Raw genomic sequence first — 18,642 nt, forward strand, 5'->3', positions numbered from 1 at the left:
AGGCTAAGTTGACTCACGCATGCGTGATACATATAAAGCTCTTGCTGGTGCCAATCGCACACGTGTGTTTCAGTCTGTCATTGTAAATCATGAATTTGGTTGACACTTCTATTATAGAGAAAGGGTGATTAAAATATTTCTTCTAATTAATTTATTAAATTAAAATATTTCTTCTAATTAATTTCCTTTCAATGTGCATGAATCCATACACCAGGTCACTAATTGTAAAATAAGTGAAATTATTATTAACCAATTTCACTTTCCTTTTAATGTCATTATGGGATCATGGGTTTAATATATTGCATGTGTTTTAGCCTTTAGGTTTACTGATTGGTGCTCAATTTGTCTCACTGTTGCTCAGTGGCAGCCTCCCTAGCACTCCCTAAGCTCTTTGTCACAGCAGTCTATGACAGTCTCTGCACTTTGGTCAATACAAAATAACCCAGACTCATCTTGTACACTGTGTGTGCCAGACCTCCAAGGAACTATGGTTCCTTTTAGTAGGAAACACTATTTAGAGACCACAGCAAGGGCACTAAGGATGCTCATTTCCTCTGAGTTGGTTGGCTTCTAAACCTTTTCAGTGTACAGAGTTAAGAAATGTTTTCCCCCTAGAAGCAAAAAATACATTAGGGATATTTATTCATATTGACACTTCTAAATCAAATTCAGAGCTTAACCTCTTTCATCCAATATACATTTTCCTTTTCTGCTGAGAAATTCAAATTTTCAGTATTTCAGGGAACCTAGACTTATTTTGCTTTGTAAACAATCTATTAAAATGTTTTAGGTTCTACCCAGCTGGTGTTGCTCAGTGGTTGAGTATTGACCTATGAACTGGAGGTCACAGTTCTATTCCCAGTCAGGGCACATGCCAGGTTGCAGGCTGGATTCCTAATAGGGAAGCATACAGGAGGCAGCTAATCAATGACTCTCTCATCATTGATGTTTCTATTTCTCTCTCTCTCTCTCTCCCCCTTCCTTCCTCTCTGAAATCAATAAAAATATATTTAAAAATCAAAATAAATAAAGTGTTTTAGATCCTTAATAAAATTTCAGTGAAACAGAATTTTCATGGCTCCAAATTCTACTATAATTAATAAAAATAACAATGAACATTTATTGAGCATCTACTGTGTAATATTATTGAAACTTTACAACGACCCCGTACAAAGGTGTTATGATTCTCAGTTCATAGGCAAAACAATTTAAAGTTCAGAAGTTTGAGTAATTTATAGAAGGTGATACAGTTATTAATTGGGATCTCAATCAGTGATTTGTCTGACACTAAAGCCCACAGACTTAACCAATTACTAATGATTATGCTATGGTGCCTGTTGAATTAATAACATTCTTCTCCAGTTATCATTTTCCACTGAGCCAAGCCTATTAGCCAGAACCCTGGTGGCAGTTAGAGAAAGTAAGTGGTACATAAATAATTAAGGCTTTATGGCCTATTATTCCACACATGCTATTTAATTATATATGCATGTCTGTGTAAGAGGCAGCGCATACCTGGAGAAAGTCAATATTACTTAGCCTGTGGGATCACATGAGTTGTTGGATTATAGATTCTTGGGGCAATACCAGAAACCAACCCCAGTGATCCAATATGCTCCTGAGAGGAAACTTTGCAATGCTCTCCCAGGCTGTGCTTTTAAAGCCAATTAGTATGTTGAGGATCCCTATTTTTACATCTTTTGTTAAAAGTACAACTGAATTTTGCATTGCCAAGCATGACTCAAATACTAAAATGCAGCAGTTTTAATTAGCTTTAAATTTTTTTGGGGGGGGAGTGGGTGGCATGCTAATATTCATTTTCAATTTGATTTTGAAGTGTGTGCCCACAGTTATGATTAATGCTCAGAGTACTGTACTTGAATCATAGCAATAAGTACTTGAATTGGGTAAATATATTCATTCTCTCTGCTACACAAGGCAAAAATGCTTTTTTATGTGAGTTAAAAGAAAAAAATAACTGTTGGCAATGAATATAGATATGGAACTTCCTGCCATAGATTTCAGCAAGTTTGGAAGGCAGCTATGCTCACCACTATACCACCAACGCCTCTGATTTCAGCAAGTTTGAATTGACATAACAAATTTATGTTTTTACTAGAGGTCCAGTGCACAAAATTCATGCACAGGTACAGTCTCTCGGCCTGACCTGCGATCAGGGCCATGTTTCCAGGCTGCCGGCACCTGGCCCCATCTTCCGCCGCCACCCATCTCTGGTTCCCCATGTGGCAATCAGAGCCTGCCAGCTGGGGCGGCAGGGGGGGAGGCGGGGGAATCCAAGAGATTGGCCATTCCTGCCCACTTGCCAGCCTCGCCCCCACCACCACCAGTCACCCTCTGTGTGTGGGGTGACTGGTGGGGTGGGAGGCTTTGGTCTGGTGCTAACCACATCTACTGCTACCCACCCCCAGTTTCCCCTTCCCTGCCAGCCAGGGGGAGGGACAGAGAGGTAGGCCAGCAGGGCCTGATCAGGTGATTGGGGCCTGCAGGCTGGGAGCAACTCCTGCATTGAGCGTCTGTACCCTGGTGGTCAGTGTGCATCATAGCGACCAGTCGTTCTGCTGTCAGGTTGATTTGCATATTACACTTTTATATATGTAGATTATGAGGACAAAGTAAAGGATGCTAATGCTATGTCATTATACTATGCCATAGAAGAATTCCACTAAGCGGGTAAAATACACTGCTGGGTCAATTTTCTTGTGTTGTAATTTAAAAACAATGAGTAGGCCTGGTCGCTATTGCTCAGTGGTTGAGCATCAACCTATGAACCAGGAGGTCACAGTTCGATTCCCAGTCAGGGCACAAACCCATATGACAGGCTCAGTCCCCAGCATGGGGCATGCAGGAGGTAGCTAATTGATGATTCTCTCCCATCATTGATGTTTCTAACTCTCTTTCTCTCTTTCCTTCTCCCTTTCTTTTTCTGAAATCAATAATATATATATATATAAATAATAAAATAAAAAATAATAGCAATGAGTATGTGTTTGGTTGTATTGAGGATAAGGAGGGAAAGATCAGTTTAAAAAGGAGCCTTCACATGCTAATATTATCCAAACTTTGTTTTTCAAATATTCTACCATAATCATCCTATCTAATAAAAGAGTAACATGCAAATTAACTATCACTCCGCTACACCCACAAGCCACACCCGCCAGCCAATCAGGAATGAGTATGCAAATTAACCCAACCAAGATGGCTGCAGCCAAAGAGAGCAGGAGGGAGGCTTGGGTTTCCCTGGTAATGGAGGAAGCCAAGCTTTCCGCACACCCAGGCGGGCCCAGGCCTCCACTCCAGGCTACAAAGTTTCAATTATAGAAGATAAATAAATCCCAACAAAAATGGCTGCAGCCATGAGCAAGCATGAGGCTTGGCTCCACTCAAGGCTACAAAGTTTCAATTATAGAAGATAAATAAATCCCAGATACCAGGGCCTCCACTTGGGTTGCTGGGGAGCATGGCCGGCCTGAAAATCACCACAGACCCCTCACCCAGGCCACCCCATGCCCCAAGGGAACACCCACCCTGATCCAGGACACCCTTCAGGGCAAACCAGCTAGCCCCCACCCATGCACCAGGCCTCTATCCTATCTAATAAAAGAGTAATATGCAAATTGACCATCACTCCAACACACAAGATTGCTGCCCCCACGTGGTCAAAGATGGCTGCCCCCATGTGGACACAAGATGGCTGCCACAAGATGGCCAGCAAGATGGCGAGGGCAGTTGGGAGGGACCAGGCCTGCAACGGAGGGAAGTTGGGGGCAACCGGGCCTGCAGGAAAGGGCAGTTGGAGGGGACCCAGGCTTGCAGGGGAGAGCAGTTGGGGGGGACCAGGCCTGCAGGGGAGGGCAATTGGGGGGGACCAGGCCTGCAGGGGAGGGCAGTTAGGGGCAAACAGGCTGGCAGGGGAGCAGTTAGGCATCAATCAGGCTGGCAGGGGAGTGGTTAGGGGGTGATCAGGCTGGCACGCAGAAGCGGTTAGGGGCAATCAGGAAGGCAGGCAGATGAGCAGTTGGGAGCCAGCAGTCCTGAATTGTGAGAGGGCCTAAACAGTAGGATCAGGCCTAAATGGGCAGTCAGACATCCCTCAAGGGGTCCCAGATTGGAGAGGGTGCAGGCTGGGCTAAGGGACACACACCCCAGTGCACAAATTTTGTGCACTGGGCCTCTAGTTTCTTATAACAGTGGTCGGCAAACTCATTAGTCAACAGAGCCATATATCAACAGTACAACGATTGAAATTTCTTTTGAGAGCCGAAAACCGACTTTTGCGCATGGGCCACGAAGTTTCAATCGCACTGTACATGCATGCCCGCACATGGTATTTTGTGGAAGAGCCACACTCAAGGGGCCAAAGAGCTACATGTGGCTCATGAGCCACAGTTTGCCGACCACTGTCTTATAACAACCTATTAATACAGTTATTAAAATGTCAATGGCCAAGGATGAGAGATACTCTAGATCAGTGATGGCGAACCTATGACACGCGTGTCAACACTGACACGCGTAGCCATTTCTGATGACACGCGGCCGCTGAGGCAGCCGCATGCCGAGGATGAAACATGTGCAAAATAATGTTTTTTTCCTCAAAGTGACACACTACCCGAGTTATGCTCAGTTTTTTGGCCAAGTTTGACACACCAAGCTCAAAAGGTTGCCCATCACTGCTCTAGATACAAAGCCATGTAATAGAAATCAGAACACCAGATTAAAGCACAAATATCCATTCATTCATCCACCCACCCATTCATTCCACTTACCATGTGCCAGATACTATTCAAGGAATCTTGTAGATAATCTTTAGAATTCTTCCTGCCACACCTCAGCAACTTGGACAATACCTGGCATTCTGTAGGCACTCTGAACTATATTCTGTGCTCCTTCATCTAAAACTTCAAAATGTCTTTCCATTGACACATGGTCTAGTTTAAGGCAAATGATCAAAATAAATAATGGGCCCTAACCAGTTTGGTTCAGTGAATAGAGCGTTGGCCTGCAGACTGAAAGATCCCAGATTAGATTCTAGTCAAGGGCATGTACATTGGTTGTGGGCACATCCCCAGTGGGGGGTGTGCAAGAGGCAGCTGAGCGATATTTCTCTCTCATCGATGTTTCTAACTGTCTATCCTTCTCCCTTCCTCTCTGTAAAAAAAAATCAATAAAATATATTTAAAAAATAAAAATGATGGAAAATAGAACCTGAAAAAATATTCCTTACCTAAAGAAAGTAAATATATATAGATTTCAGAGAGAAAGGGAGGGGGAGAGAGAGATAGAAACATCAATGATGAGAGAGAATCATTGATTGGCTGCCACTGAGTCATACTGGCCGGGCTTAACTCCCTTTTTAATGATGGCTCAGAGCTGTGGCTCTTTAGAGGGTGCTCAAGCTTGTGGTTTAAGTACAGTAGATGGTATGTAAGGCCTTTTGCAGGCTGAACAACACTGAAACAATTCATGAACAAGCATTTGTAAATAAAATGCAATCAAGTGGAAGAAATTAACATGCAGAACCAGACAACTTTCTTGTGTCTTATGATTATTCTTATCTTTCCCTATTGATAACTTTTATTATTCACTCTATAATGAAAATCTGTCACAATGTGACAAGCTCTACAGGGCAGCTGAGAAAACCATTAGAATGCTGACGGCCATAGTGCAAGCTTCAATTCTAGCTTGCATGTCACTCTCTGGATCTCTGTTGTGAATAGAAATTGGAAAATTCAGTATCACTTTCATGGGGGTTTGCTCGTTTGTTTGTTTTTCAAATGTTAACAGAATATTTTTTCCAAGGACCTTGTCAAATTATTCTCTCAAGTTCCAGATGTAATTCTCAATATTAAATTCACAGAGTTAACATTTCCTTCTCCTATATCTGTTGAAGAAATTTAGCCTACCAACCTTTCCATTAAGTGGCAACTCCAGGGTCAGCAACTGGAGAGCGAGCCTTCTCAGCAAGAAGGCTTCCTAATAAGCATAGGAGAAGTAAGACCCTTCCAACCTCAGCAAAAATGAAAGGGCAATCATCTCAGGAAGTTGATCAGTATACATAATCAACGCAAAGTATTCTAAACAATTATCCTCTCCATCTTTATAATAGGGATTGTTACAGAGAATTCTTATACCAGCTTATTTTATTTGGTCAACATGAGCCCAGTCTTAACACTAGACCTCCGAATGTTTTAAATCTTGGTATTTAAACATTGTGTGAGAACTGACTCTGGTTGGACAGCTGTGAGGGTTCCAGGAGACCTTATGTGAATCTTAAACTAGAGATTTCAGCATATTTACCTCCCTCTCTCCACATTCTTTATAAACGATCATTTATTTGGCAGTTTTATGTTTACCTTCATCTTTGCCAAATTCACTTAGATATAAGCATTAAAAGTTTTATAAATAAATAATGTAAGCTTTAGACTTTACATACATTTTTGTGAATGAACTGAAAAGCAGGGTAGGGGGGGAAATACTTCTTAAAATATGCATAACCCATGGACACAGACAACAGTGTGGGAAAGGCTGGGTGGGGCAGAGGCTGGGTGGAGAGGGCAAAGGGAAAGGTGGGAAATGGGGGACAACAATAAATAAAAAATACAACATATATATATATAAATATATATATATAATTTAAATAATTTTAATTTTTATTAGAAAAATCCTCGATACATTTACCATGTTTGATTCTACCCTTCCAGGCTTCAGTTTTACAGGTGGGTTAATTATAGTATACACTCTATTCTTAATAAATGAATCTGCTTCATAACCACAGAGAAAGAAGGAATTATCATAATGGTCAGTGCTTAAATAAGCAAAAAAGATGCTTCACACATTGGATATTTTTAGCAAAAAAATAAAAAGAAAAAGAATAAAACTATTTCTTTAAAACACTTTTTTAATTGTTTACCATGTTAGCCAATTATAATCTGGTGTTATCTACAGTCACTTGTCACTTGGCTTTTGTTTGTTTGTTTGGAGGTGAAGATTACATTTACTGCTAATCAATTCATTCATATGCATTTTATTTCTTTGTCAACACAATTTGCCCATGAATAGTTTAAAACTCTTCTTTCTGAGAACATTTTCCAAAGTCCAAAAAGCATTTTTTAAAATATATTTTTATTGATTTCAGAGAGGAAGGGAGAAGGATAGATAGAAATATCAATGATGAGAGAGAATCATTGACTGGCTGCCTTCTGCACGCCCCCCTATTGGGGATTGAGCCCCCAATCAGGGCATGTACCCTGACCTGGAATGGAACCTTAACCTCCTGGTTCATAGGTTGATGCTCAATCACTGAGCCATGCTGGCTTGGCTCAAAGAACATTTTTAATTTGGAAAAATTTATTTCAATAATTCATTCTTGATTATTCTTGCCAACTCAGTGTATTCCATGTTCAATGAGTTAATGTTAATCCATTTCTCCATTCTTAGTGCTTCTTCTCTGATTTCACAATTTCTTATCAAAACAAATAGCTTAATCCTATTTCATTGCTCTCAACACCCTTCATAATTATCCTGTGATGTTTAAAGCTGCAGATAATTCACATATGAAATAAGCTTGTCTTTAAGGTGTCCTATTTCCTCAAATACTCTACCTCTGATAAAACCTGAAATCTAATTTAAAACCAAGTTCAGAATAACACCTGTAGAGCATCCATGCCAATATTTCTACTTTAAAGATTTATGACACACTACTGTTTTATCAGGAATTAAAAGAATAAACATCCAAAAGGGGATTCCAGCTTAAAGTAGGTTGAGAATTCATAAAAGATCACCTGTTGCTTTAAATGAGTCCATGAATTCCAGTCTTGATAAATTGCTTTCTAGAATGATGAATAAATTTAAAGGTATAATTTCATGGTCACTATTATTATTCTTAGAGAAATTATGGAAATGTGAGTCACATTATGACCAAAGACAGCTGCATATTTCCATTTCAAAATTAGAGGGTTCTGGAAACTTATACTACATCTTTAATAAATTTGATGTAGTTAATGTAACAGGAAATGACCATGTGGAATAAAAAGTGAGGATTATCGAAAATCAACACCAGTTCCCTGAGAGGAAATTAATCTGAAGTAACATAATGTCCTTTCCCCAATAAGTTTTTAAAAGTTACTGATCACTGATCGGTAAAAAAAAGAAGGAACTCTTACCATTTGCAACAGCATGGATGGACCTGGAGAGCATTATGCTAAGCCAGTCAGAGAAAGATAAATATCCCATGATCTCACTCATTTGTGGAATATAATGAACATAAAGTGATGAACAAAAAAAGATCCAGAGACAGAGAAGCATCGATCAGACTGTCAAACCTCAGAGGGAAAGTAGGGAAGGGCGAGGGTAAGGGAGAGAGATCAACCAAAGACTTGTATGCATGCATATAAGTCTAACCAATGGACATAGACACAGGAGGTGGGGGGGGGCGGTGATGAGGATATGAGTGGGGAGGTGGGGGGCAATGGGGAGGAGAAAAGAACACATATGTAATACCTTAATTAATAAAGAAAAAATGTGCATATGGGACCAATTGCTCGTCTCAGGGTAAAAAAATAAATAAATAAAACAGAAGTTACTGATCAGCAAAACACCACCAATAGGATGTATTAATTTCAACAAAGAAAAGTAGCATATTACAATCTTTGAAGTAAAATAATAAATATTAATTGGGTAATAGTACTCTTATGAGGATTACTGAAGTATTGATTAATGACTAGCATCTAAAATAAAGTTTATACTATAGCACTGTAGTTTTCTGCCTCTATTTAGTACCACTTAATGATTGATTGGATGAGAAAAATATTTTCAAATCAGATATTAACTTTTAATATCAAATTAAATATCAAAAGCTGGAAAGACTGGTTAGAGTAATATTCTAGAACAGCTAAAGTTCCTTCAATCAAGGTAACCATTAGAGACAAAAATAATTTAGGAAAAATTTTAATTAAATTTATTGGGGTGACATTGGTCAGCGTGAACATACAGGTTTCAGGGGTGGATTTCTTTGATACAAGACCTGTATATTGTATCATGTGACACTATTCAAAAGACCTAGAAAATATTATACAGTAGGTTGTGAAAAACTTGGTTTCATAGCAGATCCTATGGCAAGATCTAGAGGATTTAGTTACACTTTTTATTCTTTCATTCACTCATTTAATAAAATATAAAAAATGTGCCATGTACCAGGTCCTAGTCTGGGTAAAGGTTTATAGCACTGAATCAGAAATATGTTGATTATTATATGGAGTAAGTAGAGTGGGGAACTAATTTAGGTGGGTAGAATGGCCACTAATAATCCTTTTCATAGTGTGTTGACACTCAATTATTTTGAATAAAAGTGAGTTGTTCTCTCTAAGTGACCTGGTTATAAATATGTAATGTTATGATTTATAATAAAAATTATATATATTTAGTCTTGGTTCTGGGTTTTGGCACAGAACTCTTAAAATCCTTGGAATGTCCTAAGTAACGAGAGCCATAAAGATGTCTTTTGTTATGTCATTGAGGTGACTTGTGGATAGCTCCTAAGGATGAGGGCTGGTTACCAGTGGAGCCAACTATGTTATTAGATGGTTGGTACCTCCAGTCTCATTCCCCAACCTCTGGGAGGGGGAAGGGGCTGGAGGTTGATTCGATCACCAATGGGCAATGAGTTCCTCAGTCGTGCTATGTAATGAAGCCTTCATTTAAAAAAACAAAGGGACTGGGTTCAGAGACCTTCTGGCTTCTGGGCTGGTGAACTCAGGGAGGTGCTGGGAGAATGGTGCACCTGGAGAGGACATGAAAGTTCTTCCCCCTTTTCCCATACCTTGCTCTACTCATTTCTTCCACCTGACTGTTCCCCGGTTATGCCTTTTTATAATAAACGAGTAATCTAGTAAGTAAAATGTTTCTGTGAGTTCTCTATAAAGTTAATCAAAGGAGGAGGTTATGGGAACCTCTGATTTATAGCCAGTTGGTCAGAAGCACAGGGAACTTGGTCGCTAAAGTGTGGGGCAGTGTTGGTGGTCCTGGAGGACTGAGAGCCTGATGCTATCTCCAGGTAAATAGTGTCAGAATTCAATTCAGTTACAGGGCACGTAGTTGGTGACCAGGGTGTTTGTTGTTGATATCAGGAAAGTTCTAATCTTCCCCAGGTTGGACTTAATACAGGAACCCAATGAGAAAATAAGCAACCACACCCATTTTTATGTGACATTTTCTAATGGTGGACCCTAACATTCATGGTCCAATTCATTGTGAATGCACGGGTGATTTAAAATGTTAGTTGCACTGAAAAGATGTAAGGATGATACTACCGAAATAATAACAATCTTATATTATAAAAGTAGTATAAAAACAAAGTTACAAATACTACAAATCATAAATAGTATAAAAATATAATATCTCCTAGAATAGGGAAATTTCACCGACTTTTCGCTCTCTAAGAAGCAAACAAAGATGTACAAAAATTCTCTTCTGGACCCAGGAGACACTGATAGATTTTTCTTCGCAGATGTGTTTTAGTTTTGTTAGTTACGTGCACCCTGAGAACACCTGATAGATTTAGAGGGCATGAGGCAAATTATCACCAATGTGCCTTGGTGTCATCTCACAGGCCCATTTTCTTCTCCCACTCTTTGCCTGCTAATTAAAATCCAATTTAGACTTGTGCTCCTTCATCAGGAATACTCATCCTGTATAGGAAATTAACACCCTATTTGTGTCCCAATACTTTAGTCCAAGCCAGCCACTGGAGATTTGATACAAATTAAAAGAACTAAACAGGATTTAGTCATTATAACAGTTATTAAAAAATGAAAATGCAGAGCTTTGTGTATTGATCCACTATAACCTTAAATTCAATAAAGAAGCAATTTAATACAATGAAGGATTGTGTTTTCTACTTTCTTCATTTAATGAAGCTTTATGTCCCACCAGTATAAGAATTGTTCATGACCCGTCAATGACAATATTGTCTTCATTTTCTAGCAAAGAACTGTTGACACGTCTCATTTCGCCTCTTGCTCCAACCACTTGGCCAACAGCACTATCAGTGTTCCCTGAACACAACCTGTACCTTCAGACTTTTGTGATTTTTAGGTACCGTATTTTCCGGCATATAAGACGACTGGGCGTAGAGAAGATTTTCCTAGGTTAAAAAGTCGTCTTATATGCCAGAAAATACGGTAGTTATCTCTATAGCAGAATACTTGACAATATTCTCTATGTACAGATCTTGGAATTATAAAAATGAACACATCAAAATTCTTGCCTTAGGAGAGTAAACAGATATATGGAGAAGTAGGTATATTAAGAAACACTATGCAATATGAACAACTGCTGTAAGATTTATGTAGAAAGTGTGATGGCAGCTCAAAATAGCAGATGTCCTTCTATATTCTCTACTTGAAATATGTATTTGGCATTTCCTAAAATATGTCTAACCCTCCCAGAACTGGCACAAATATCTCCATCTCAATGTTCCTTCAAGAAGAAACAGATCTACGCTCTGGCTAGTGGGGCTCGGTTGGTTGAGTATTGTCCCTTGCACCAAGAGGTTGCTGGCTCAATTCTGGGTCAGAGCACATGCCTGGGTTATGGGCTCAATGCACAGTACATGGTGTGCAGGAGACAGCCAATCGATGTTTCTCATAGATGTTTCTCTCCCCCTCTATCTTCAACTCTCTCCATAGGCATGTGGCCTTAATAACTGCCTCTACAAACAAACTGTGTAATTAGAAGTGAGTCTCTCAAACTCTCTGACTCTTTTTCAACACATTAGTAAATGGAATAATGTCTAGCTCTATACATTTCAAAGCTAGTTGGAAAAAATAAATTGAAGGAAAATGGGATTATGGTGAAGATTAAATAAGATTGTTTATGAGTATAAATACAATTTGCTGAACATCCAACATATCCCAAACATTTTAAAGAAATTGTCTCTGATCTTTCCAACAATCCTCTAGACTGATAATAGCCAACTCCACTTTGCAGATGGATAATCAAGTTTAGTAGATTTCTCATGTTACACAGCTAGTATTTATTTTTTTATTGATTTCATAGAGAAAGGCAGAGAGATATAGAAACATCAATGAAGAGAGAGACTCATTGATTGGCTGCCTCCTTCATGCCACACACTGGGGATTGAGCCCACAACCTACGCATGTGATCTAACTTGAAATCAAACAGTGACCTCCTGGTTCATAGGTCGATGTTCAAGCACTGAGCCATGTCAGCCGCATATATACAGCTATTATTAATTGCTATCTTTGCTTCTCTGATGCTTCCCATGTTGTCTTCGATGAAACTATGAGGAAATTACCAAAGTACAAGTATCTGATTTTCTGCCAATTTCTTTATTAAAGAATTGAAGGCAAAGACAATTACTCGTCAGAGGTAAACACAGGAAGAAAATTATGCAGACTGCAATCCTGGTCCTTTCATTTCTCTTTTCCACTTAATGATCCATAACAATGCAAAATATTGAAAGGATTTTCTGATCCTTAAATAAGAAACTAAGAGAAAAAGAATCCCCAGCCCATTTATTATCCTGATTTAGGCAACATATAATTTCAATTAAGTTCTCCCAAACAACCACAAAGGTAATTGTAATTTTGTTGAATTGTTAGCTGATTTCTCTGTATCATTTGCTTCTTATGTGAAGAAGCTGTATCAGCAGCAAAACCACATGGCACACTGGCATTGGGGCTGTGGCTCATTAGAACCTGAGAGAAAGGGGGAACTCAAGCACATTTAGAAATCCTCCAATTGAATTTTTATTACTTATATTGGCAATCCTTTAAACACAGAGTCATAAATCAGTAGGCAGTACTAGGAGGCCACCTACTGGAAGAACTGGCTGGATTTTGCTGCCCTGTTCCCACAAAGTATAAATTCACTCCATGTTGATTCAGTTATGTATCTTTCACAAAAAGCTTTCAAACTACACTTGATAATGACAAAGACAGAATTATTACAAAGAAGCAGAAGTCTGGAATAGAAGAGAAAATGTTCAAAGGACACTAACAGGATTAAATATGAAAATACAAGAATTTACTGATTTTTGCAATGGCATCAGTCAGATTTTCCAAAATGGGCTATCTACCCTTTCAAGATTGCTTTTCTTTAATCTGTCAGTCTCATAATTATTTTACCCAGATACTATACTCAATCACAGCTTATTTAAATTATAATATTTTCACTAATATTAAACTATACCTATTAAGAACCTGCTGGCATTAAAAGAAAAACAAGAGATCTAACTTGTGATCACGTAATGGAGATTCTCTCCCCCCCCCCCACCCCTTTTTCTAAGCTATCTAAAAATCACTCTCTGTTAAAACTTACTACCTACAATTCTGAGTGCTGATAAATCAAAGACTTTCGGTAAAATATGATTAGTATAGCATTTTTCCAGATTGTTTTGTTCAAAAATCTGTGCTAAATATAGCTACCCATTTTCTTGCTTTTGCTGTGCTGCATGTATAGTGCGCATGAAAGACACGTTCTTTGATGATGCTGTTAGGATGCCTAAGGGTCATCACTCAATGTGCTCTCTGTGTATACCACAGACACTAAATAAAAACAAGATTGATCTGAATGTGAACTATTTCCAAGACATAGCTTTGAGTTATTTTCCTTGCCAATTTCCTGTTATCAGTTTGCTTTATTATCACTTAATTCATTCTCTAGAGAATAGCATGTCTAAAAATCATATTTAATTAAGGATTCCAATTACTCAAGCTATGACTTTATTTTTTAAATAGTTTTTATTTTTTTAGAGAGAGAGGAAGGAGAGGGGTAGAGAGATAGAAACATTGATGAGTGAGAAACATCATCAATTGCCTGCCTCCTGCATGCCCCCTACTGGGGATGGAGCCTGCAACTCGGGCACGTGCCCTGACAGAGAATCAAACAGTGACCTCTTGGTTCATGGGTCCACACTCAACCACTGAGCCACACTGGCCAGGCTATGATTTTATTTTTACAAGCATTTTCATGATCATAGGAAACTTAGGTAATATGGGTGTGCAAGGATAATTCTATAACTCCTCTGCTGGCAAAACTTGATAAATCCTGTATCTAATGTAGTTGCTTTATTCTGAAGAACTTCCTTTGATTTGCATTGGTTAATCCTTGCCTAAAGCCCTTCAGAATGTATCATGTAATCTGCTTTAACCTATTTAATGCCTAACAACAGCCTTGAAAGATATGATTCTTATTATCTTCGCTCTACAGGTCAGCGAAATTCATAGGAATTGTGTAATTGTCCCCTGTCACATAATAGTAAATGCCTAAGGGAAGATTTAAGTTCCTGATAAGACCACACTGGATCCCACTGGAATATCCAAGTTCTTTAACAGAGCAAAACACTTTTCTGTATCTTCACATTGAATCCTTGCCCTTATGCTTCAGATATTGTAAGTATCTGTTTTATTTCTCCTCAAAGTCTATAAGCTTCACCAAGCCATAAACTCCTTTTTTATTGTTTAAATATTCTCAGAAGTTGGAATAAACCCTGATACATGTAGTAGTTGATAAATTAGTCCTAGTTGAATAATATTTGTCAAGGAAGACTTCATTTTCCTTAAATGGCATAAGTGCAATCTTACATTTAGTTTCATTTATATTTCAGTGAGTGTAGTAGTTTACAATGAGAAGGGAAAAATAAATGATGTTTGCTAAGTACCTATATTATGTGTCAGTTCCTATGAAAGTACCTTCAGTTCAAGCCAACAGGGAATACAATATTATACCTACATTACAGACAAAGAAACAGAAAAACAAAGTGGTTAAGTAACTTGCTCAAAGTCATCCAAAGGACACTAAATGCATTCGCAACATTTTTCTCATCTCCTTTGATGCTTCTATTCATTTTCATAGCCTCACCTATCAATCACCTCTATGGAAGTGACTACATTTGGATTTATGTCTACCATCCCTCACTATCTCACAACCCTAAAATGCATTTGTAACTGTCTTGGACATTCTCAAGAAATAGTCATGGAATGACTGTTTGAATACATTTCTACTAAGTGCCATGCACTGTATTCAAAGAGTTCTGAATATCTACAGTGAATCAATCAGCCTATGTCTACCTACCTGTAGAGACTCTCAATTTAACAGAGTTAAAGCAATACATATTATTACAAAATTCATGAACAAAAGGGGTTTGGTGGCAGGGTAATCGGGGAAGGAGTCCCTGAAGAGTTAAAAATTAAGTTGAGGTCTAAAACATGCAAAAGAATCAACCATGCAAAGAGTGAGAATAAAAGTGGTCCAAAAAGAGGGAAGAACAGGTTTGAAGGACGGACCTCAGGCAAAGAAGACTACTGCAAATTTTAAGAACTAAAAGTTTGCCTGTATGCCTGAACATAATTGGGAGTTCGTAAAGGGTTTTCCATTATAATACTCTATTTTATGATATAAAATAATCATTCTGACCACTATGTGAGGAAGAATTCAGAACTGAGCAAGAGTGAAAGTAGCAGTAATCATTAGGAGACTTTTTCAGGAGTCCACACATGAGATAACTGTGCTTGGGAGCAAAGGGCTGGAGTGTAGATGAAGAAAAATAGGAGAGATTAAAAACATATTTTAATGCAGAGAAAATAAATTGATAGGTAGAAGAAAAGAGACATATTAGGCTTCTCATTTGAATAACTGATGAGAAGGTGAAGATCTTCAGTTTTGTTTTTGTTTTTGTTTTTTCTGGGAACAACTTGGTATGAATAGAGCTAAGCAATATTAGGTATATAGGTAAAGTGGAGAAATTAGATATAGGGAAGAATTAAGAGGAAGGTTTGGGACATGATTGATTTAAGAGACCTGAAAGAATTTAAACCAGACCATACACTACTCCCCACAAGATGTCCTGACTTACTTATCTAAGACTTCAAAATTCCCATGATTTCATTCATTAATTCTATCTAAACTTCTAATTCTATTTTAAATGCTCATGAAGGAAAAGAATGATCTGATGTATCTACCTAAACTCTATTTACCATAAAAGTCCATAAATTGTGTTTGTTCTTCTATCTTGGTGCTTGTCTTATTCCACCACTGATCTTGAAGATCCTTAAAGGCAAGCCTATGTCTTACTCTTCTTGATATCCACAACAGCAGTAGGAACTCTATAATCATTTGTTAAAGGTAATTAAGTGTATGCTTAATAGAAGAATATTTTAACTCTTGGTTACTCTTAATAAGGATTATATATTTTATTATTAAAAAGAAGTAGAGTTGGACAATGTGGGAGTTAGGGGCACCAACTCCCATGCAGTCAAAAACTCATGTATAACTTTCAACTCCCCTAAAACTTAACTACTAACTGCCTACCACTGACCAGAAACCTTACCAATAACATAAACAGTTGACTAACACATATTTTGTATATTATATGTACTATTTTCCCTATTATTAAAGTAAAGTAAGCTAGAGAAAAGAAAATGTTATTAAGAAAATCATAAGGAAGACAAAATACATTTAGAGTACTTATTGAAAAAAATCCACTGTACCAGTAAGTGGACCTGCACAGTTCAAACCTGTGTTGTTCAAGAGTAAACAGAACAGAGATAAGTTTCCTTGAGGTCAATTATATTTGATTTGCTTGTTACATATATTTGGATTCATTCTAAAATTCCTCCAATGCCATGGCATTCTCTCAGTCCCACAGCTACTTTAACAAAGCCAATCTCTCTTGGAAAATTTCCGCCCACCAATACAGGGATCAGCAATCTACAGCCCATGCCTTGGGCCAAACTGAGCACAGAGGGGGCCAAATCTGTTCACACCCATTTAGTTATAGCTCTTCTGCTATAGCTCGATCATTGCAAGATAGACTATATGACCTACAGTACAAAGCCAAAAATATTTAGTATCTGGACATTTACAGGAGATTTATGCTGATACTTGCATTAGTGGAATGCTTTGAATGAAGACCTGTTCTTCAGGTTCTTTCTAGGAACAGTTTGGTAAGAATATTCCTATGCAATATTAGGTATATTGAAGCCTTACTATTTAGCCTGCTTTCATAGAAAAATTGACAGGTGATGACTAGGATCAGAGCTGAACAACATGATGAGGGAATGGAATCCAGGACAAAAACGTGCAGTGGAAGAGTTAAGAATCAATAACAGGATTCAAAACAACAAATTGCCTGGATCAATACAAACTAGTGAAGTTAGTTAATTTGTCTTTAGACTTCTACTTTATACTCAACTGTTCTCACTCCCAAGGCCATCTCCCTAGCCCTGTTCTCCCACTCCACAAAAAGGGACTGTTTCCATATTCTTACAGGCTAAGCCCAAATTCTGCCTGCCTCTGAAGCCCTTTTTAAATGTACTCACTCAACAAAAGTAGGCATGATGGCTCATACTTGAATTCCTAGAGCATTTTGATTGTAGAACTTACCATGTGATGCTTATTTATTCCCCCACAAGATTGTAAATCCTTTGGAGGCAGATATTTTCCTTAGCATTGAACTAGTTTAACTGAAATTAATTCATGTTAAGATATAAATATACCAAAATTGCCTGACACAAATTTAGAATATATATACCTTGAGAGATGGAATATGCAAACAGACAATGGCCAAACCATATATGACAATAAAACTTTGACCCACAACTTCCATGGCAACTAGTCCAGGAATCCAAAGCACTATCTTTATAGTAATTAGCCCCAAATAGTCAGGACTTGGCAAATGACTGCCACTCCCTAATTTTTGCACATGCTTCCAATTTAGGACCAACCAAGAAAGCTATATGTACTCTACAAATGAATCACATAAGATGCCCTGCTTGTAGTTAGCCTGAATCCAGCTTCCCCGTGTAAGAAATAAAAGCATACCTACAGCCTTCTCTATTCTTTTTTTCCATTTATAAAGCTTTGCCACTCCCTTGATTATCTTTGCGTCTCACCCAAACACAAGTGGTGGTAGTAGACTGGCTTGCTATGACAAACTTAAAATCGCTTTTCTTGGTTCTCATTTAGGTTGTCTTCATGTATTTCCATAACTCCATATTTTTCCTTCAAACTTAGGTAAAGCCCTGAAGGCCAAGCTTCAACCAGACTAGTTGAAAGGTGGAGGCCAGCACAGTCTTTTATCTGCCTGTTTGATCCCACTATTAATCAAAATGGAAATATGAGGCTTAGGATTCCCAGGCATTGGTTTCAAACTAGCATGCCTTCAAGACCAACTGAGGACTTTCACAGAGAATGAGACTTCAAAATTTGCAGGTTGTCTTGCCACAGGAAGGTACAGTCCAAGAATCGTGGTTTAATCTGGCCACGGACTCTCTATAATTCAGCGTATTTATTTCTTTGTCAATCACCACAGGCTTAAACTTTACTTCTGCCCAAGGACACTCACACACATGCCCAGCCTTGCTCAGATTTGTCACATCTTGCACTTTGGTTCTATGTCTGACTGTGGCCTAACTCTAGCTTTGACTCAATCATGGCCATGACTTCAGTGGTTCTCTAAAGTCCTTGGTCACAAACCTGGACTCAAATTCTGATATTGGACATTTCTTCCCAGCATCAGCATGACTGGTCTTTGTGATTCTGAGGTCAAAAGTTCTGAAGACTGAGACAGGACACAGATCAGCAGATACTGAGTTATTGAAAAAC

This window comes from Eptesicus fuscus, chromosome 20 (assembly GCF_027574615.1).
Source record: "Eptesicus fuscus isolate TK198812 chromosome 20, DD_ASM_mEF_20220401, whole genome shotgun sequence".
NCBI classification, from domain to species: Eukaryota; Metazoa; Chordata; class Mammalia; order Chiroptera; family Vespertilionidae; genus Eptesicus; species Eptesicus fuscus.